Source organism: Lycorma delicatula, chromosome 12 (genome assembly GCF_047948215.1).
Source record: "Lycorma delicatula isolate Av1 chromosome 12, ASM4794821v1, whole genome shotgun sequence".
Lineage (NCBI taxonomy): Eukaryota > Metazoa > Arthropoda > Insecta > Hemiptera > Fulgoridae > Lycorma > Lycorma delicatula.
In genome coordinates this window covers 69,915,258-69,940,049 of record NC_134466.1, presented here as the reverse complement: position 1 = coordinate 69,940,049, position 24,792 = coordinate 69,915,258, and the positions used below count along the sequence as shown (strand labels likewise).

Below are 24,792 nucleotides of genomic sequence, written 5' to 3'. Positions count from 1 at the left end.
CCCTGAAAATTTTTAAATTTATCTTTTTAATTTATCAATAATAAAATTTAATATTATTAAATTTAAGTTTACAGAATCCCTTTGATTCTTTGAACTCCCATTCTCACAGAATTTATGTAGCATAATTTAATTATAGGGAACAGAACTGGTTAACGGGCTATCAATGTTATTATATTGTTATATGCGACTAACCTTGAATATGTTGTCATCTAACAAACAGAATAACATAAATTTTACCCTTGATCGTGTAAATTTGAGGTGACCATTACTATTTTCTACCCAGCACATTAAATCGAAAATTCCTAATCCAAATTGAAAACAGTTTGTTGGTCTTTTCTTATAGTTAAGGACTCTTTGTAATACTTGAATAACTCCCAAATAAAAGTTCATAATGCTTAAACAGTTAGTTTAATTCTTTTCTTTGTAGAGAGGGGCAATTCCTGCAATACCCTGATTGCAGTATCAGGATGTTGGAAAGTTTTGTAGATTACTTCTTGATTGACACTTAGTACTGATGAACTAATTCTTGTTTTAAATGTGTGATTTATTTTATCTATTTGTATATCTTATGTATTGTGGCATTTGCAATGTGAAATATATATTACGCGATGAATTGAAATAATTGTTTATAAAGTATTGTAAAAGAATAATTAATAAAGTGCAACTTTCAAATATATAAAATACTTGTTAGAAAACAACTGACCTTGAAATGGTTCTGACCAATCAGCAGAGATGGATTGGATGCATATAGGTGGTTTATATCTTAAAAATTAATTATATTTAATCTGCAAATGAATTAATTCATTTGCAGATTAATTCGATTTAGGGAGGTGCACAAAGAGCATTTATTGGGGATGGATATAAAGTGCTTTGTACTTAACTTTATGGGATTAATTTAAAAATTATTATTCATATTTAAATTTACAGGTGAATATGAACTTATAAAAAAAATTAGAAAAATTGCAGAACTTAACCAAGTATGGTGGTCATATATTGGTATGGGATACCATAATTGTTGCGTCCCGCATACTATAATGAGAAATATTTTTGAAAATCCAGGCTGGTAAGTCAATTTATCTCTGTATTAAATGTTCATGGTTTTCTTATTTTTTTAATCAGTACTTGTTATTTTTCTTTTATTACAAACCTATATAATGCAACATTATAGTAGAAATCTTTTTTCAACGTATAGAACAAAAATAACTTCTTACAAAAAATATGGCCGTAAAATAATTTCCTGAAACATATAAGTCAATGATCCCTAAGATAACACGAAGCATTGTGAATTACTATTAAAATACTTTAAGAAAATGCCACAAATTAAACTTTAAAGATAATAAAAAATAATTTTGACCTTACCTAACAAAAGAATAAACAAAAACATACTTTCAGAATACACCAAGAACAATAGATAATTAACATGCTCATCCACAACATCTTAAGTAATCAGCCTCATAAACTATCTGCTTAAGTATAATCTACTCATGTCCCCTAAAGAGCACATGAGGACTCTTCACTACAGAATGTCTAACACCCAGATTCTCATTCTGTGTAACAGCACACTCATCGATAGTCTTATACAAAATTAATAAAAATACTAAAAAAGGTAAGCGAAACAAAAAATACATCATATTAATATATATAAAACATAAAGAATCGGAGAAAATAGCTTATAAATTAAAAAAATCTGGATGCAGTGTGGCTTTTCAAACATTGATCAGACAAAATAAACAATTTTACACAGAAAAGAAACAACCTGGAATATTTCACTATTCTGTAGTATGTAAACTGAATTGTTCAAACCACACAATTTTCTACATCAGTCAAACAGGGTACAATTTCATTCTAAGATATAATGAATATTATAAAAGCTTTCCACATCAACGTAGAACCAATATTTGCCAGTAATCTTGTTGACACAATAAGCATGTCGACCAACATTAATAATAAACTTGATATTCTTAATTTTCAGAAAAGAATTGCTTATTAACATACTCAAACGTTATGAAATAGAAGAAAATTTCATTCATAACTGCATTGCTGGGACTTGAAGATTAAAATGTTTTATTTTAAATAATGAAAAAGACAAACAAATGTTTTAAGACTGAGAGGTGTTTCTATCATCAACCATATCACATATAAAAATGTAATAATTTTAAGAAGTGAAATAAACAAAGGTCAGGGATAGGGGCAATTACTTTTATACGGAGATTTTGAATACTAGATTTTGGATATCGGTACTCTTTGGGAGTTAGGTTTCATCTCAGAAATGGTTGATCTGAGATTGTACAAGACTACATTTCATTTACATTCATACATATCATCCTCATTCATCTTCTGAAGTAATACCTTGTGGTGATTCCGGAGACTAAACAGAAAAGAAAAAAGGGATAATGGCGGCAATAATGATCAGATGAGGAAGCGGTTATAATGTTACCAGTTGTAAATAATTACAACCATTGAACACAGTAAGACAGGTAAACAAAAAGAGAAGAGACTTAAGAAGCAAGAAATTCATTTCCTGAAACCAGAGTTAATGAAGCCCAGTACACTGGAAAAAGATGAAGAAGAAACATTGATAAAATCCAGTTTCTCTTCTTCATCTCAGTCTGTATACAAGAAAGGTGACTGCCTCAGCATTTCTTTGCAACTCACTTAAAGAGAGTGTGTTATCCCCTTCATAAACTAAGGCCCCATCAGGTGCATCCCTGCTAGACCAAAAGATACTGCCAAGGCCTTCAGAGAACAGAGGAAGAAAGGATGCAAAAATTTAGCAATTCTCCCAAGGATAACCGTAGTGAAAATTTTCAAAGTTACACAATCTAATAAGATCAGAACGCAATACAAAATTCCATCCAGTTTAAAAACAAATAATTTTTATATATACCTGTTATTAAAATTAACTACATGCCAACTAATTAGAAAGAAACAGCAGCAAGGGATAGAAGTCCAGGGCCTGCAACAAATATGAGGGTAAAACATCTTCCGACATACTTGTGCTCCGTTCCATATTACCTTACAAAAACAGAAAACCAAGGGGTTAGTATTGCTGTTATATTAGTGATTCAGATGTAGTTGCTTTTACTGTAGTGGTTTCTTTTAACTATGAAAAAGTTAAAAGACATGATTATTGTTGAACAGGATAGTTGTAGGAGAAGTAAGAGTAGAGAGTTTTGAAATTCATGATCTGAAGTAGTTTAACCAAAATATATTTTACTAGATAGATCTAGGAAGAGGTTTCTCCAACATCTTCACCCTTGACTGGAAAAATGCTATTTTCAGCATAAGTTTTCTGATATAGATGTTACTAATCAATATTCCTACATTGTATTCATTTTTTTTTTTTTTTGTAAAGATAAAGAAGAAAAAAATGTACGCGAATTCTGTATGTTTTTGAAATGTATGAAATTAAATTATTATATGAAAATCTTTTTATTTATCCCAGTGACTAATTTATTCAAGTCTTATTATTTACTCTGATAAGAGTTTTAAATTTGACTGACTTAAATCCTGTCAGTTTTATAATAGAATTATTTCAAAAAACAATGTAGTACACTTTATTTAAAAATTTAAGACTTGCTGCCTCTTAAAACAGGTAAAAAATAAAGATATTATGTTTATTAGCTAAATTTAAAAAACCTAGATTGATAAAACTTCTCACAAAACCAGTTTTCAGTTGAATCAACAATTATGAAATAGGAATTGCATTGTGTAGTTCAGTAACAAATTAACCACACATGCAATAACCATTAACACATTAACCACAATAACCACATTAACTGTGTGTTAGTAATGACTGATTAAATATTTAAAAAATTATTGGGACTACATCACATTATGCCACTTGATGTCAGTCATCTCAAAAAAAACCTTTTTGATCCTTTATTCTTATGTCTTTTATTTCACGATAGTTATTAATATTATGATATTTTCAAGTTCACTGAAAGTGAAAGTTACTTTAGAGAATTTCAGATAATTGAAGAGTTACTGTAGGTTGCTGTTGAGCCAAAATGAAATTCTTTGTTATTTTATTTGAACTATCTGTAATATGTGTAATATTTTATTTGAAATATCTGTAAGGTGTTTAATAGTTTGTTTTTTTTAGGACAACACAGTATACACCATATCAACCAGAAGTTGCACAAGGAAGATTAGAAGGTCTTTTGAATTATCAAACAATGGTTTGCGAGTTAACTGGTATGGAAGTAGCTAATGCTTCTTTGTTAGATGAAAGTACAGCTGCTGCAGAAGCTATGGGATTATCTCATAGGTAATAATTTTATTAAACATACATTTTAAGAAGTAAAACAATATACCCATAATGTAAGCAATAATTTAATATACCTTTGTGCAAATCAATTGAAAGAAGTACAACATTTTTATATTTCACGGTTAGTCAACCTGTTTTCAATGGTTTTCCACCAAATATTAGCTGAGTAATATTTATAAAGTTATGAGTCTCAAAACTTTGTTCAGTAAATACTCAGTTCTTTCTTTCTTGTTTCTTTATCATATTGTTAGTTTTTTCTATATTTTTTAATATTTATTATGCGAGTAGAAGATTTATAATATTGGATGAAATATTTATAAAAAGGGATGCTATAATTATTTTGTATAAACATGCTCTTCCTTTTTTTTTAAGAGGTGGAGGAACCCCATTTGCAGGTGCCTAGGCAGTGTCGGGCTCGCTAACAGGTTCCGCAAGGTGTTATTAGGTGTATATGTATACTTGCACACTACCATTAAACCTCCACTCCTGGCTACCCACCTCCTGGTATTGCTAATGAAGCATTTCATCAGGAGGGAAGTAATATGCCCTCACAGACAGTCATACACCAGTTATGCACAGAGAACAGGAACACAGTAGATCATACAAATCTCACCACATACACCGCACAACATCACATCCGATCAATCATTTCTCACACACACACACACATCAGACACTTCATGCACACAAATCATACACACTACTTACCCGAGGCCGCCATTGAGTACACAGGTGAAACACACTTCCTTTACTCAATGAGATATATCTGCCAGATGTAAGTTGAGTTTAAATATAGTTGAAAAAATAATTGAAATGAATAATTAAACTGGTCTATCCAGTTTCCCAGCAGTATCCCTTCATGAGATACTGCTTTTTTGATTAAAAAAAAAAAAAATTTACCTTTAAAAAGATCTTGTAGAAGCTGGAGTCAAAGTATATTTCTCAGTGATTCTGTCATGTTTTGGAAAGATCAAATTTTTTCAGGACAAAGAGATAAAGTACTTGTTAGCCTAGGAATTCACCAGATATGACTTGATTGAAAACCTGCGGTCCATTTGTAAAACTAAACTCAGGAAAATGGGCTGCACAATAAAAGAGCATATGATTTTATTACTTATAGTTTCATAAACCAAAAGATTTGTAACCAAAAGTGTAAATTTTTGGTTAAATCAATGTTTAATAGGATTAAAATGTTAATTAAACCTAAAGGAGATTGTACTAACTATAAAAATAACTTTAATACAAGTTATTTTATTTGCTTTGTCACTAAAAATAAATAAAGTCATTATATTACAAAATTAATTTTGTTTTAATTAATTTGCACGAGTGTAATTATAGATATTAAAAATATAAATTAATAATTTTTTTTTGTTTTGGATTAACAAAGATGTTTTGCTCACATATTGAGCTTTTTCATTGTTCTACTAATTGTAAACTTAGTTTTAAAATGGCTGCAGTCAGATGGGAGTACTCTAGATGAAAATAGAATATTGTAATTAGTGAAAAAACGTTCAAATTTTTTGATTCAATAATAGCCAATGAGAATTTGAGATTTGAAGAATGTGGTCACTAAAAATATCACTTGGCTCTGTACAGATATCTTTTGTGTATTTCAAATCATTCTTAAGTTTTAAATTATTAAATATTAAAGTCCAGTGAGGTCGTGTTTGTTTAAATATTTTTGTGCGTTAACAGATTTTTTAATTGTGGATTTTAAATACAAATGTATACATTTTTCCTGATGTAACAGTTTTGGTTACTGTTCTCACTGCAGTTTTTGTTTTTTCTTATGTTTGAATTATTTGAGCATAAAATTATGGTAATTTCAATGTGTAATGTAATTTAATGTGTTAAACTCACTTCTGAAGTAATTCTTGGTCACAGAATGGTAATTAAACAATGTAGAAAATAAATGAAAAGTGATAATTTTGTATGATGTAAGATGATTTGATGCATTACAACATATTTTGTAGTATACGTCTGATATATTTAAAAAATTTGTGTTCTATTTTTGTGGTTGTTTATCAAAGGAAGTTTAGTTTATTGTTTTTATTTAGTTTCTATATGAACTGTAGTCAAGAATGAACATTTTAGTTGAAGTACGCAGTATTAAAATAACTGTGATAACTTTAACAAAATGCAAATGCAAAAAATAAAAAGCGATGTCATTGGCACATGTGATACTCATCCCATTTGTCCAGTATATATCCCAAAAAAATCAAGGAGGGTATTCTTAAAATGAAATTGTTTTTTATGAAGTAAGCAGAGATGTATATGAAATATTTTTTTATCTCACATCATTAGTTATGGAGGGTCAGTTAAATCGGTGGGTCATTTACAGAAGTTGATTAATGGGAGGCTTCTGTAGTAAAGTAGGAAGTTATGACTATTACTAGGATAATATGAATATTATATTGAACTTGTTTAATTTTATTTTCAGACACAATAAACGACGTAAACTAGTTTTGTCAAAAACATTACATCCCCAAACAATAAGTGTAGTAAAAACAAGAGCTGATTCATTAGGTTTAACTGTTGAGGCCGGAAATATACATGAAGTTGATTTTTCAAATCGTGATATTGCTGGAGCATTATTTCAATATCCTGATACTGAAGGAAATATTGAAGATATAACAAAAGTTATAGAACACGCTCATTCTCATGGTGTAAGTATTTACATTCTTGACAACTTCTCTCAAATTACATGAAAATTATTCTCCAGAAGATCTTTTTAGGAGCTAACCTTTTAGCTCCATTGTCAGTAGAGTTAACGGCAGAATCAGATCATTTTGTCATTATTATAGGTTGTCTATCTGCTTGGAAGTTCTGTTGGTTAGTGTTGAAGGAACCCTGCTCTTCACCTCTCACTGGTTCAGTGCAACCTGTTTGCCCAACTCTACTAATTGCACTACTAACTCATTTATACTGACAGAATATAGTAAACTCACATTACCTTTATACATTCATTAATTATTGATTTATTTATTGTTTTACTAATTTTATATTTCTTATCACCACACCTATATAATATTTATGGCCTGACTGCTTACTTCATTTGTTTCATTGGTGATCCCATGGTTATTTTTGTAAAATTACAAGAGCAAATCAATCTTTTGTTTGTTGTTTTATTAAGTTTTATGAAATTATGTGTCTAAATTATTGAAAATATTTCTTAAATGTAGCATTTTTAAATATAATAATTTTTATTATTTGTTAGTGGACCTCATAGGTCGATGCTTAAAATTATTTTATTAGTTATTTGTATAGATCGATTTTAGGGAGGGATATGCGTAGTACATAATTAACAAATGCTTTATCATACTTTTTACTGAACAGTTATTGTGCAAATAAAACTTTCTCTCATAGTATTCTGAAAAAAAATGTCTAACTAGGGAAAAGTATCACTGAGCAGGCAGCCTAAGGAATTGATGAAAAATGTAATCGGTTATGACCGAGGAAGCAAGGAATGGGATATCTCTGATAAATACAAAAAAGTCTTAGAATTTGTTTCAAAAGTCACAAAAGTGTTAGAAAAGAATAGCGATGTGAAAAAAACAAGGCAACTCATCTTAATTTAGTTAAAACTTAACTTATCAAAAAAAGGAATTTTTGTAGATTATTTTTAAAAGGAGCTATTAGACAGATGGTTCTCAGGTTTTACATAACTGAAGGATGAATTCCTATACTTTGGTAGTGTTTTTGAGACTTAAGAAGAAAAAATTACTTTCAATTGGAAACGACAACTTAATCAAAATTTTAAGATTTGAAGGATTTAAGTGGCAAAAATGTAAACAGGTTGGTTCTTGTAGAAGAGTATCACATACAGCAGGTGTCTGCAACATGGCGCCTGCAGGTGCCATGGCGCTCTCGATGGGATTTTTATATACCCTCACTATATTACACACCTACTAAGCCCAGTAACTGTATCGGTGTCATGTGTATGTAAGACAATATATTGCACAAGCTCAGTGTCAGAAAATAGCAATTAAGGTCATACACTGACAGACTTGCTACTTAGCACGTAGGAATATTCTCGCTTCTGATAAATTTGGTAGTATGTTACCGTTACCGTATTCTGATACTATGTATTTTAAGTGTTATTGATTATATTTTATTATTTACGCTTTATTAGTAACCATATCACGCAACATAGAAACGCTTTTCACTATCAAATACGTATCATACTGGTTAAACAAATTTTATAAATAACCCATCATGAATAATTGTAAAAGAAAAAGAATTTATTCTCTTAATATTGACTGGGAAGAACAATTTTGTTTTATTGACTTTAAAGGCAAATGTATCTCTTATTGTGTAATAATAGTGTGGCACCCCTGATAACTTGTCATGTTCCCCCCCAATAACTTTTGAATTTATTTTGTGCCCTAATTGACAAAAAGGTTGCTGACCTCTGACGTACAGTAAAAAACATTCTACTTCTTTTACAGATTCAGAAATTTAGGGAAGAAAGTTGTCCACTTATCTACACTGACAAAACTTGTATTCACAGCCGCCATACTCAGTATAAGTTGATCGTATAAAGTAAGCAGTTTGGAAGAAATTAAATTTCTTTATTAAAAAAAGTAGATTTGAAATACTTCATGCAGGAGGTATGTAACCTTACCCTGCTGCAATCACCGTACATAGCAGACAATGAATCATTAGTTTGCTAGTGAGTGACTAATGATGAAGACCTGACCCTTAGCCTTGGACCACTAGCTACACAGATTAGTATCCGGTTCTGGTCAAGGAAGAAGTAAAACAGATGCTATCATCCATGTAGTCGGGTTGAAACATGACCCAGGGATGCAATCTTCCTCCATGCCCTAAGCTCTAGTGGCCACCATTGCCTCCATAAGTTTAACTCCTGTTGGTTAACACAATGAATGTTTTAACAACACCAATCACTGGGGGCTAGCAACCACCTGGTACCAGAAATTTATCAGTTTTTATACACAGGTTAAAAGCTGAGTAGTGTACTCAATTTCAGTCTCAAATGTAGGACTAGGCTTTGGGTAGATCCAGTATCATGTAAGACATACATCTATAACTCAATTATAACATAAAGTACATTACAGCTAGGCTTACTATATTTTTTTGGGTCCAACCCAGGACTTTTTTTGAAAATTAATGATCAAAAATGTTTAGAAAAGTTACTTCACACATGAAATCAACATAAACACATTGCCCCTGTTGTGTTGTCAAATAACTAAGTAAAAAGTTGTGGCAAGATCGGTAGCCACGCCTCTGTCAAAATCGATGTCAGCACTTGCTCCAAGGTCGGCTGAGAGATGCACGGTGGTCGTAAGAAACTGTTTAAAAACTTGATGTCAAACATATAGGTCTAAAATTAAAAAAACCCTCCCAATCATATAATTCTCAAACCCCAGACATTACCCCTGACAGCACTAAAAAACCAGGACTGTCCTGGACATATGGTAAACCTAATTACAGCAACATTGTTATTTACAGCTGTTCCATGTCAGCTCCAACCAAATTAGTTATAATGATGAAATATTTTGATTAAAAGTACATTTATACTGTTTTTCCTTCATTTTTTTTAGAATTAGCAAGTTAATGGAAACTTGATGAAATCTGAATTTCTGCTTATATGTTTTTCTGTAAAAACAATCGTTATTAGAAATTTAAAAAAACTGCATTTACACTCCTACAAGAGAATTCACAAATTTTTTTTGAAAATGGTGCTCTGTTATACTATTTGTCACCTATTATAATAACTCCAAAAACTTTAATTTAGTAAAATTCCCATTCTTAATTTTTATGAACTGCAATGTAAACTACTTAATTTTTTTAATTGTAAATGAAATTATTTACATATTATTATTATTTTATAGACACTAATGGTTTGTGCAACTGATCTTCTTGCACTATGTCTCATTCGTCCACCAAGTGAATTGGAATTTGACATCGTTGTCGGAAGTTCACAAAGATTTGGGGTACCATTGGGGTATGGTGGTCCACATGCTGGTTTTTTTGCTTCTCGTCAATCATTAGTACGTCTTATGCCTGGAAGAATGATTGGTATTACACGGTAATATAGTTTGTTATTCCTTTTATAAAAAATGAATTCAATTCAGATAAAAATAAATTATAAAATTTGTTATGTGCTATTTATTCAGTAACTATAGTGTAATACCAATTACAACTACTCATTGTTTTTGCGATTACAGAAAGAAATTACTTTTTGTAACATCTGATCCATGAACATTCAAATGAAAGACATAAATACTACTATGGCCGGACTAGACCGATTAATGCCTTAACATATAATGATTATACATAACATATAAACGATTAATGCAATTATCATATAAACAGCTTTTGGAATAAGATTTGAAGAATTAATTGATCATCCAAAAAATCTGTCTCATCCAATGCTTTTTGAAGCTTGCTTGTTAAAAAAATCTTTCTAGCTCCTGGTATCACTGACTATTGCATAGAATAAGTCGATCGTAGGGCTGTTATCTTCCTGCTTCAAAACCTGCAAGTTTTCTTCACATATGTGAGTTGTGATGTAATGAAGAAGGAAGATATGGAGGTAGTCTGTAGGGTAAGCATTTGCCCAGGGGTTTATGGTTTTGAAAATAAGATCTTTTAGAAAAAGTTTTAGAGTGTATGTTGTTCAGAATGTATGACATGATGGCAATTAACTTTTGTTATGTACATTGCTTCGGTGACGTTTAGTAAAAATAATCATCAGTAAAATTGAATATTGTTTTAGGACTCCTAATCTATACTACCATATAAAGAGGAAGAGGGTTTTTGCTTGTTTATGATAAACAAAAAAACTACTCGATCAATTGCAACCAAATTTTTACCTACGTTTCTTGGCATAAGTGAGAAGGTTTTGTAGTAGTGGAAATTTGCCAGTTGAAGCACAAAACTTAATGAACTGTGAACTGTGAGTCTGTATCACTGTGTGAGCTAGGTTTGAACTGAATGATCTGACTCAATCACTGTATATTATAAAAATAATAGAATTAAATTTATGGTAAAAAAAATTAAAAAAATTCTGTTTAACAATAATGTGCTTCCCATGGGGCCTGTGTTTGAAGCTAGAGTGGTGAGGTACACAAGCACTTCATGGGAAACTATAACAATCATCACCATCAACTGGTAACAAACACGTTGCCCCTGGGGCACTGGGGTGTTCTTAATATAATATCTCTACAAACAATTATCCAATTTTCAAAATTCAAATTAGGCGTTTGTTAGTAGGATAAAGGCCAACGTCTTCATACATCAGGTACACTACTCTAGATATAACAGATGCTTATTTGGAAATATTTATCTGTTTGTTTATTATCGCATCACGCAAGAACCAATCGACCGATTATGTTCAAATTTGCAGAATACATTCGTGTTATCCCAGGAAAGCTATTAAGCCATCGACAGGGACCTTGCTCCCTTGAAGGTTAAGCTAGTAAAAATATTCATTGTTTCTTCGCCCCAAGGAGGATGAAGTTGTGAATTAAAAATATTCATTAAGGAAAAGATAGATTAATCCTTTTACTTTATTATTATATTTCTGCCAGCATAGCAAAGAAATAAGTTATGGATTTTTTGTGTCAAAGGTGTGTGCACTTTAGTTACCTTAGTTACTATTATTCTAACCCACCGGGTTGGTCTAGTGGTGAAGGCGTCTTCCCAAATCAGCTGATTTGGAAGTCGAGAGTTTAAGGATTCAAGTTCTAGTAAAGGCAGTTACTTTTATATGGATTGAATACTAGATTGTAGATACCGGTGTTCTTTGGTAGTTGGGTTTCAATTAATCACACATCTTTGGAATGGTCGATCTGAGACTGTACAAGACTACACTTCATTTATACTCATACATACCATCCTCATTCATCCTCTGAAGTAATAATACCTGAATAAGTCCTGGCTAAACAGGAAAAAAAGAAAGAAAAGCTACTATTATTCTATCTTTTGTAATTTAGTTTCTTTTTTAGGTTTGTGTAAAACCTTAATACTATAGTTATAATTTATCAATATTATTCTCACAACCATGAGGCTAACGTACAGCATGAGAGTCCAGAGATTGGAGCCCCCTGGTAGATGGGAATGGCGACCAAAGCAAGTTCTGGAGGTGAAGCAACCACTACTGGTCCCCCTGGAAAATTGGGAATGATGAGTAAAGTGAGCTCTGCAGCCATGGGGTAGGCCCCAGGAGGCCTCGAGGAGCCTCTGAGTTGGTCCCGGGATTTGCCTGAGCTGATCTGAGTGCTGAGTAGGTTCTGGATAGACAGGCCGTCTAGTAGATATATATATATATATATTTACATGACAAATGAGTAAAAAATTTTCTCGTTAAGATTAAAAACGTAATTTGTTTATGTTGCATTTGAAAAATATTATCTATATTTTAAAAAAATCTCATTTTTGTAAAAATAGTAGAACACTAAGTTATACGTTAGGAAAATATTTTCAAATATATTAATTTTTATTTTAATTATATTTTTATGGATATCATTTTATAGTGATGCTAACGGACATGATGCTTATCGTTTAGCCCTCCAGACTCGTGAACAACATATCAGAAGAGATAAAGCAACAAGTAACATTTGTACAGCACAAGCATTACTTGCAAATATGTCTGCTATGTTTGCTGTTTATCATGGACCTAAAGGATTAAAAGATATTGCCACAAAAGTTCATAATTTTGCATTATTACTTTCACAAGGTATATGTTAATTATTAATTAAGGTATATGTTTTTTATAAGATTTTATTACAAGTTAGGTCTCTTTTTTTGTCAAATTTTAAAAAGCCTTCTAAACTTTTACTACTCTTTTGGTTTACATTTTAAATACACTATTCTTTGCATTTCTGATTTTAGTATTGTCATATTTTGTTGTTGAATAAAGCACAGTTAAAGTTTATGAAGCGAACTTAGGCGGAACAACTTGGATAGAAAAAATTGGATACAGAGCATATATAACACCTGATGAATGAATGTAAAACGTATAAGAATGCTAGTGATGAAGATGGTAAAAGGAACTATCGACAATTAAGAAATACTATAAACAGGAAGTGCAAATTAGTGAATGAAAAGTGGATTAAAGAAAAGTGTTCAGAAGTGGAAAGACAAATGATCATTGGTAAAATAGGTGGGGGCATACAGGAAAGTTAAGGAGAATTTTGTGATACATAAGTTAAAATCTAACAGTGTGTTAAATAAAGATGGTAAACAGATTTATAATATGAAAGAAAAGGCTGATGAGTGGGTGGAATATATTGAAGAGTTATACGGAGCAAATTTAACTGGTGTTATAGAGGAAGAAGAAGAAGTTGAAGAGGATTAAAAGGGAGATACAGTACTAAGATCTGAATTTAATAGAGCATTAAAGGATTTGATTGGCAGAAAGGTTCCTCGAATAGATGGGATACCTGTAGAATAAATACATTTTAAAATAATAATTTAATTAAGTATGTTAGAAATGATACTGTATGCCTGATTTTGGACATCTCATAAAATTTTTGTTTTCCATAGAAAAATATTAGTAAGAATCCTTTAGGTATTATTGACCTATTGATTTTTATTTGCACTGTTTTTTCAGGTTTAAAAGATTCAGGGAATATTATCTGTCATAAACATTTCTTTGATACACTGCATGTTAAACCATTAATGGATCTGAATGATATTCTTGAAAGAGCTTCATCAAAAAAAATTAATCTTCGATATTTCAATGACGGTTCTGTAAGTAAACTGTAACTCTAATTGTTTTTCATAGTTTATAACACACGGGTCGATGTAGTTTTATGTACTTATCCTACCTAATTCTTTTTGCTTTTGGTCTTAATATTTCAGATAAAACATGTCAACTCTGAATACACAAGCTTTCAGATATGTAGAGATAAACTAAGAACTCAATTAGGTTGATGAAGAATAAATGGCATCCCCTGCATTCAATACAAATATCAACCGATTTCTCTTTCATCTCTTTTTTTAAGTTTCTGTTGACAATTGTTAATAATGTAGGTTTTACAATCTAAAAACTATATGTATGGATCTAAAAGAAAAAACCTTTTAATAATTCCAGCATTTTGTAAAGCGGTTAAAATTCATTGGTTTGACTAAATTATGTTGGATTGGATAATTTGATAAGATATTTGTACTATGCAATTTTGTTTGATTTTTAATTTTTCATGAAATTACCAAAAGATTAATATTACACCTGCAAGTTTGAAACAAACTTCATTGTTTACTCACAAAAATTTTGTGACTAATTTGTCATTGTCATTAATAGTAAGTCATTTTTTTTAGTAAAAGTAATTCACTTTGCTTAAAGGAATAACTAATAATTTAATAATTTCCAAATATAATATTTTATAACTTTATATGTACAACATATTTATGTTGTTGGATTATGCTGTTGTTTTATTTATTTATTTTTTATTTTGACTTTATTACCATTTCCATTATATTCTACAATAAGTTTTGTTTATATACCAGCTCAAATATAATACTGAATTTTACTAAAAACAATCAGCAATTAGTAAAAATATGGAAAAAAACTATTACAAATTTTAAAACTACGAGTAATGAAATAAAACATCCAAATAATGATTTTTATAATTTGTTTAATTTAAATTGTTTGAAAATTATTGATGTACAATATATTTGACATGCTAAGAAAAGTTCTATGAGTTAAAGGTACCACCCAAGAAAAAAATTTGTAAACAATATTACTTGTAGGCTGAATTATTAAGAGAGCTAGTCTGAGCATGTGCACTTCTTACTACTACACATCTACATGTTTGTAAATGTTTACAAAAAAATAATACTTACAAATTATTGTAGAATAATGCAGTTCTAAGATGCAAAACCAATCCATTTTAGGTAAATTTCTTAGAAATCTACTTGTTGTAACGAATACCATGATTCAATTTCCAGAAAATTTCATTATTTGTATATATATATATATATATATATATATTTCACTTTCTTGTGGACACGATAACTGCCATAATCTTGTGCCAGTCACTTTCAAATTGACACAAAGTATAATGACACAAAATTTTGGTCGAGTTCCTAAATGGGTAAAATCAAACCATGGGGGGGAAGCTTTTTCAAAAAAACAAAATATCTCTGTAACTTTCTTATTAAGTAAAATATCAAATTAATTTAAAGTTCCTACTATTCTTTGGATAAGGGCCTAAACCTTATCTAAGTAAAGTTTTTTGATATCACCAACCATTGGCCCAGGGGGTGGGAAGAATGGAGTTTCGAAGACAAAAAAAAAATCATACCTCCCTTAGTAGATACAGTATCAAATCGGTTGAAAGTGGTCTTCAGTCCTCTAAACATTACTTAAAATATTTGTCTGAAACAATGACCAACCCTTATGACAAGGGATGACCAAAATTTTGCTGGAATTGTAAGATGACGAGGGGGGCTTGTCATATGCTAAACATGTGAAACCTTTTTCACGTGCAACCATTGTCATATTGAGTAAATTTGTAGTTTTTCTTAACTTTAAGGTGGAAATCGTTTTTATCTCTTACTTAGCACCGGTGAAATATACCTCCGCCTTTCAGCATGTCGAAAGGAATTTTTTATAACTGACTCAGCGTAATCTTGACAGATTTTTGATATGTTTATTTCAGTTGTTAATAGTTATGAAGTACGTATAACTTATTTATTTTTTCCTATCGATATAAATTTGATAGAATACAGAAAAAAATTAGTTTTTATTTAAAAGTGATCTAATCGCATTGCTACAAGCCTTGTAGCAATATGTTTAATCTGCTCAGAAGACCAGTTTTCTCATTATGTAATTAAGATGTAAAAGCTGTAAAAATATACCTTTCAAATAGTGTTGGTGGTTTTCAGTAAGGTTTATAAATACAGATGGTTAATGGCTTAATGCAGATGGTGGGAATAAGTTAATAATGAGTTAATGAAGAAGTTGATGAATGACGTATCATGAACTGGTTTGAACCGTCACGAGTATTTACATTATAAATGGTTAAATGTGTTTGTCTCCTACCATAGCAGTTCATAATATTAATAATAATAATCAAATTTTATATCAATTTTGCCATAATATTGATCATCTTAAAATATATTTTTTGATACATTGTTTATATATAACTTTTTAAATAAAAAGTTTATCCTATAAAAGTTTTGTTTTATTTTGAGTTAATATTGCTTAAAATGACTTTTTATCTGTGTTTTTTAGGTTGGTATTTCACTTGATGAAACTGTATCGCATGATGATGTAAGCGATTTGCTTTGGATCTTTGGATGTGAAACATCGTTAGAAGAGGTATAGTATATATTTTTAAACTACATAAACAATATTTGAATTCATTTACTATTATTTTGAAAAAGTGTAAATTTTAATGTAATTTCATAAACATTTTAGTACATTTTATGAATATTTTTTAATGCATTAATCTATAATTCTTATGTTCACACTGAAATTGTTAATGAGTTAACACTTTCAGCCGTACATCTTGCTCTAGTAATATGTTAAAGTAAATATGAATGACAAATTTAGTTCTAAAACTGTGTCAGTGACCATATTTCTTTCTTTCCAGCCAGGAGGGCTGGCTTTACCATTAGTTTGGCTTGTTGTGCAATCCCTTCATAGGAAACAAGAGTCCTTGAATAATTCTTCAGGCAAGGTCTTACTGATACCAATCTGTAGATAGCATAGTACATAGCATGGAACATAGTACATAGCATGTAGCATAGTACATAGATGGAACCAGGGCAGCTGACCGTAATACTTACCTAAGTTCCTAAGTAAGAAGGATAAGGATAACAAAAGGGTAGGGAACAGGCAAGGAACAATCAACCGATTGGTCCTGATTTGGTTATTTTACTGTCTTCTCAGGAATGATAGTTTCTTTTTTTACTATTATAATAAAAATCTTGCAGTAGGGGGCTGCATATGTTGAGAATTTTAAGTGAAGGGGATTTACACAAAATCAGATAGCAAATACGATTGTCATTTTGTGTACGATGTGTGTGCATACGTTAGTACTGTTTAAGATATAAATAAATATTGTTACAAGAAATGTCAAGCAATTTACCTCTTTGTTTCCTTGCTCTACCTTCAATTAATGCTTTTTCCTTCTGGTATACTCTGATCATCCTCTCTATTCCGTACTCTACCCATTAAATAATAATCTATTCAAAAGCATTCAAAATCGTGTTTTATGAAACATAAATAATGTTCAGACATTGTATAGATAATGTTATGTTTTACTTGTTAAATCTTTGTAGGGTTGTATTTTTAAATAGGTGTTCCAATTTTTTGTTTCTTTTATATAGAAAGAGAGATTGTAAGATTTGTAGATTGTTACCTAACCCAAAATTTAGTTATATTTAACACCTATCTAAATAATTTTTTCATGACTTCAATTTTTTTTTTTTCATGACTGAACACTAGGAATTGTAATAAATATTTAAAAATTTTTCAGTATTTGGAACCTTCTAAAAAGAATCCATTCCTCACAAAAGCACTATTTCCTCTTCATGCTTGGACCACAAAAAAATGTAAGATTTTATTTATTTTTATTTGTTAACAGGAAAATAAATTGATTATTGAGATAACCTATGTCTGAAATTTTTTCAAATCGCCAGCAAAATTATATACACTTAACCTAATTCTTGTAGGGATTAGAATCCTACAATTTTTAAGAAAACCATTTTTTAGAAAATTCCTTTTATTATTCATTAGTGTTATTTAGAGAAATAAGGGGACATTCATTATGAAAGTACTTTTTTTTTAATTTTAATATGCTCAAAAGAAATTAGAATAGGAAATTTTAAAAAACTTGATTTTTTAACATAAAGGTTGAAATATTCAAAATTAATAAAATATGCAAATTACTTAAAAATAGGTTTCTTAAAAATGTAGTGAAATCCATAGAAGAAATTGGTTACAAAAAAGTAAAAACTGATTGTTGCAATTTTAAACATTATATAATAAGAACATATAATAAACAAGAACTTACTGATCCCTGTCTTTAACCAAATGTGATACACTCCTATTTTGTGGAGCCACATGATCTGACAAATATGTGCTATTAAGTAAACATCAAAATCCTTTTGTAACATATTTTTTATTTAATTGTAGGAATTGTTTATATTAAATAGCGTGTAAATAAAACTATACAAAGTATTCTAAAAAGTTAAAAATATCTTTGAAAATAATTTATTAGGTGTAACAGAGAAGAATCTTTAAAACACAAAGTCTGGTTATATTAAACATATAACCATAAACAAGAAGTAAGATAAACAGTTTCATTTCTAATTATCAAATAAAATTATAAACTAGGTGAAATTAATAAAAAAAAAATTTAATTGCAGTTAAATAAACTATTTTAAAATTCATCTCGTAAATATTACATAATGTTATGAATGATTTGAATAGTATAGTGTACTGCCTAGAAAATCAGGTATATAAAGGAACATATTTACCAACAATATAGGCTATAAGAAAAACTAAAGATTTCTTTCTATAAAGGTTCAGTGTAATTAAAGAAACACATCTGTAACTGAGTAGAGCTGCCCTCGAATTACACCAATCATTCATATTAAACAACATTTTTCTAATTTCCATTTGTTTTTTTTTTTTTACAAAGATATAGTTATTATGCCATACTCTATGTGCTTAGTAAAGGATGTTTTTTTATCTTGTATGTAAAAAGAATTTTCCTTTTATTTCTTGATACCTGAAGTTTTTTCTGAATATCAGATCATTTTGGTAAAATGCCTCGTTCTTTAAGACAAGTCAGATCAAAGATTAGATACATGCTAAATACAATAAACAGTTTCAATTTGAAACCAAACTCTTTGTATATGGTGTGTGTGTGTGTGTGTGTGTGTGTTTTGGTGAAATCTGTTCAAAAAGTATCATACCTATCTTTTTCTTGAAAATTACTTGAATGTGATCAGTAAAGTTTGGTAAAAGTGCAGGACTATGTTCCACGTGTATTTTTTGTAATTGCGTAGAGGATGTCATTTGTTATTCAGCAGCTATTGCATGTATGAGTTTTGCAGGGCTTGTTGCATTTTTATTTTGTGCATAATGATGATATACACTAAACATTATTATATCAAGTTCTGCCAAAAGCTTAGTGAAACACAAAGAAAAACGATTAAGAAGATTAAGCAGACTTTTGGGAGTGAAGCTACAGGGGTAATAAATATTACAGAATGGAATAATAATTTTCAAAATAGTGACACTTCAGTTGAGAGTGAACAACACACCAATAGGATATTAACAAGCCGAACTCCAAATATCATTAACAATATATGCAATTTGACATGGAAAATCATCTGCTGACTAAGAAATTACAAAGGACATTGGGATTAGTGATGAGTTCACCTGATTTTAAAGGATGAATTGAGCTTGTAGACACAGACCATGAAATTTGTGCCAAAGTTGCTTTACTTGAGCAGAAAAAGATTTGTTTTGATGTTGCATAGTAGTATACCAATGTGATCCTAAATCTCTTAAGACCATGTTGTCGATGAATCGTGGGTATATGGATATAACCCACAAACGAAAGCTCAGTTAACAGTTATCAGGATTTTCATGCACACTGGAAAACCTGGAATTTGAAAAATCTTTAAGTTCTGGAAATTTCTTGGAATTTGAGCTTATTTGTCATAAAATATTTATTACTGATGTAGAAATTTTGCAAAATTTTACTTATTTTTCCATACTATTATTTTAACCAAGTTCATTTTTTAGTAGAATATATTCTGAAAATAAGGGAGGTTGAAAGATATCTAATTTTATTATTTCTATCATTAGTTTTATTATCTTTGTCAATCAAAAAAAAAAAATTATGACAAATAAAAAAAGTATGAGTTTCATAAAATACCTTGAAATTTTTATCTATGTCTCCACAAACAACAAACAATTTTTCCACATTCACTAAATGTGTTTCACTGACTCTACTAAATTGAAGTTGTAGAAAAAAATTGATGATCAATATCATTGATGCTTTTTTTATGCTTAACAGATGTGTAGGATTTTGAGTGTAATTTTTTAGCTGTTACTGATCTTTTTAATGCCTAAATAAATCACCATCATTTCCAAGGCCAAAGAAAGCAAGACAAGTGAAAATGAAGCTGACTGTTTTTTTTTTTAATTTCCTCAGAGTTGTGCAACCCAAGTTTGCCCCAGAATTCTAAACTATCAAGAAACAGAACTCTCTAAAGGATCTCCATTACCTTTGTCATGCAGTTTGGTGCAAGAGATTGGATCTATGGAAATTACATAAATGTCAGTTGCATCATAACACACACGCCTATTTGTCACATGTAATCCAGAACTTCACATACAGAAAGTATTTATTCTGTATAGTCAAATACAGAAATCCTCAGTTCACTAGAACCTAAGACATTTTTTTGAAATCACTACTCACCAGATATGGCTCCTTGTAATTTCTGGTAACTTCAAATGCTTCTGAAAGTGTTCTGATGTCACAGCTGGGAGATATAATGATGAATGTGATAGCACAACTTGTAGAAATATCAAAAGAGATGTACAAAAAATATTTCCAGTATTATGATTAGAGGCTATTTTGTAGGAAACGAAGATTTATAGCCACTTGGTCAATGGTCAGACAGATTTTGAACAAACCTTGTATTTATGTTTTATTTTATAAAGTTTAGTAATAATTATTAATTTTCTGTTTTTAGATTGCTGAAAACAGTGATATATTAAGCAACAGTATTTTGAAGACAGAATTCAAAAGAATGTCACAGTTTATGACTCATCCTATTTTTAACACTTATCATTCTGAAACAAGAATTGTAAGATATATGAAGTCACTAGAGAACAAAGATATTTCTTTAGTTCATTCTATGATTCCACTGGTTTGTATTTTCTGATTTGTTTAAATAAACTTAGAATAGTTAAAAAATTGTTCTATGCAGTTAGGCTCTAGGAAGTGTTTTTTTCATTTTTTCCAGGAATAAAAATATTAACCCACCGGCTTGGTCTAGTGGTGAACGCGTATTCCCAAATCGGCTGATTTGTAAGTCGAGAGTTCGAGCAAACTTGAGAGCCCTAGTAAAGTCTAGAGTCCTAGTAATGTAAGTTATTTTTACACGGATTTGAATAATAGATTGTGGATACCAGTGTTCTTTGGTGGTTGGTTTCAATTAACCACTCATCTCAGGAATAGTTGAACTGAGATTGTACAAGACTACACTTCATTTACCCTCATACATATCATCCTCATTCATCCTCTGAAGTATTATCTGAAAGGTAATTACCGGAAGCTAAACAGGAAAAGAAAGGAATAAAAATTTAAAAAAAGTGAACAGAATTAAAATAAAGTTTAGTGCTGTCTCTAACATTATTTTTATCCTCTGTTCAAGATTTTATCTATGTTGGGTCATCTGAAATACTTCTGATTTTTGTCCTGCACTATCTTTCACCTGCTGCTGCACATTTGCAGTGTTCTTTTTTGCAAGTTCTTACATCTTCCACTGCTATCATAAACCATCTTATTGCTCTAACTGTACTTCTCATTGCTTACAGTCTCATTTTTACTCCATCCTTTTTCTCTTCTCTACTATACTTCTCTTAAACTGATTTGGCAACCTCTGCATTACTTTTCTTTTCATTATTCAATATCAATTACTTTTATTATATTTCATTCTAGCCCTGCTAAATGAACCTGTTAGGTTTTCACAATATTTTGTATTTCCTCTAGATTATCATAATTGATTTAGCTGTTATTTTCTGCTTTTCCTAGCATTGTTATTCTACCCGTTCGTATTTGGCAAATTTCAAAGTATCGCCATTCTCAAAACTACTTTTAGCAATCACTTAATGCGAAAAGTAGTTTTTAGAATGGAGGTACTCCATAACGCATCGACTACAAATGTTAGAGTGACAGTGCTAGGAAGGGCAAAAAACAATATTCAAATTGACCTGTCAGGTTCATTTTACCTTGTATTTTCTCCGCATAAAAGGACTAATTCTACCTGAGATTTGTCACCAATAAATTAGTGATTACAGTACGTTAAGGATATTATGAGTAGACAAAGCATGGAAGATCAGTTCATTTAAAGAAAGAACAATGGATGTTAATGATGAACAAAATTCACTGATGAGCTAATAAAGACAATTTCAGTGATAGACATTCAGTAATTAATCGGTATACTTCTTGAGCAGGGCTTGGTAGAATTAAGAACTGTTCTTTATTAGATCTCGACTAAAATTGTAGGCTATTAGAAATATTATGTAGAGTGTACCCAAAAATTTTGCTGACATTTATCTACAAGTTTTTTGTTTTTGTTTTTTTTTTGCTACGAAAACAAAGAAAGCTTTCTAAACTTTACAGTAATAGCAGATGAGACAAAGACTATTTTACCTATAAATAAACTATTTAAACATCTTGGCAATTTGACACTTCCTGGTAATTTTTAAACAAATATATTAGGGAATTTGATAAATGTTACAGCTTACAATGAACTAAATAATTTTGATGTATGATTAAAAACATGTAGTAAGGAATTTTGGTTTAAGGTTAGCCTGCAATTCCATACTCTTATTTACTATACAAAGTTGTTGGAGACCATCAAGTGAGAAATTTTAGACAATTCCTCTAATAGATGTAATCTTATACAAATAACTGTATGTATATACGTGACATAATCTTAGTGGCAAGGTGCAAAAATGAGATATCCAGTCTAAAAAATACTAGGAAGATTAACAGTATATTATGAAAAACAAATCACTTAGATTCAAATCCTGGGAACACCTCATTTTGACCTACATTTTTGTAACAGAGAACACGTCAATATAAGTAGATAAATGACATTTAAACACCAAAGTAAACGGGTGTTATGATGGACTTGACCCTATTTGTTATGCATCATTGTCTAAGTCCAAGGTAAATTAGTGGGAAAAATTGAATTATTTGTTAAATTAATAGAGGGGAAGTATAATCAGAAGTCCTTTGCTTGATGACCTTAGTGCTTTGTTTTGCAGCAGGTGGTTATCCAACATCCAAACAGCAAGTGTCTGCATATATCATGCATTTGTTTGGTACTGAATAAATACATTTGAATAATTAGTAGGTGCTTGAGATTGATACAAATTCAGAAAAAATTATTTTTTGGTCAGGGTAGCACTTCTATACTTCAATTACCAATTACAGAATTACTAGCAAAGAATAAGATGAGAGATTTAAGACTTGCATTCTACAATCATTTCATTTCTACCTCTCCTTGTTGGCTGGCCTAAGAGTGATTTTTTTCTTTGAATGAATATCATTCATCGGATCAATGAGGCTCATGGTTCTGAAAGGCTTATCGTATTGAGGCTCTCATGTTGTTATATGGAGAAACTGTTCTGTAGGGTTTGAACTGATGGTTGTAGGGTTATGAATGGATAATGGTACCTTTTATAAAACTCTTCTTTTTTACCTATTACTATTCCTCGGGCAGTAGTGGGCTCCAAGAGAAAATCAGAGTGAATTCCTCCCTGTATTTCTTCTGCCATCTTTGTGTGGATAATTCTGACCGACATCTTTGACATCAAAGCTGTTGGTCTGTAGCATAGTTATCATGATGCCAAGTTCTCTCGGGCATGCTTTACTGTGCTGCAAGAACTGGACACTTGAAAACCATGTGTTCTGCGATATCCTCTCTTCTGCAATAATTACACTTGGCTGAGGGATTCAATGCTTGTGTAAACAAGTATGCTTTAAAGTAACTGACCGATCAGGAACCGAGTTTTCCATGCTTTGTGGTCCAGCCATCTCCATAGATCCAGTATTAGTCTCTGTCTATCTTTTTTTCTTTTTTATTTGCTTCCAGGACTGTCGTTAGATATTGATGTCCAGCTATCTTTTTTGTCACCTTATCCTATACCGTAAACAATGTCTGGACAGCATTAATTAACTAAGAGCAGACAATTCTGAATGCAGAAACAATATGGTAGAGTGTGATTAAATCTTAAAAGGATGCTGAAGAAGATTACTGTACTACCTAAATGAACAAATGAAAGACTTCTTTGACTGAAGCATAGGTCTGGTAGAATAATTTCAAATCCTTACAGAAATTTTGCATGCTCTGCTTGAATAGTTCCATGTCTCATAATTCGGAGATAAGAAATGGTTTTCAGTGTGGATGGGATGGAAAAGTAATTTTGTTGAGTGTATATTTGAACTTGATTTAATAAAATTGTTAAATAGTAGTAATATGCTACTCTCCTCTAGGAACAGTCTTTGATCTCCAGAGGGATTATGGGATTATGAGGAATGGGCATCTGTTGTACTTTCCTAAGCTTGTGGGTACCAATTTTTTAGTGATTTATTTTCTTTTTATCTCTTCCTGGGTAAATTCCTATTTATTATCACTCCTTTTTATCATTGATCTTTCCATGTTCTGTGAGTTTAGGACAGGTCCACTTAAGTCTAATATAAAAAAGGTACAGTTCTAAAATTACTCCCCTTCATGTGATTCATGGATTTAACAAAGATGTCAACTTGTGTTTTAAATGCATGATTTAT

The 24,792-nt window shown here is 30.6% G+C and overlaps 1 pseudogene; it reads left to right on the top strand.

Moving 5' to 3' along the window:
• Positions 1-24,792, top strand: part of LOC142333516 (glycine dehydrogenase (decarboxylating), mitochondrial-like) — a 48,456-nt pseudogene that overhangs the window by 6,015 nt on the left and 17,649 nt on the right.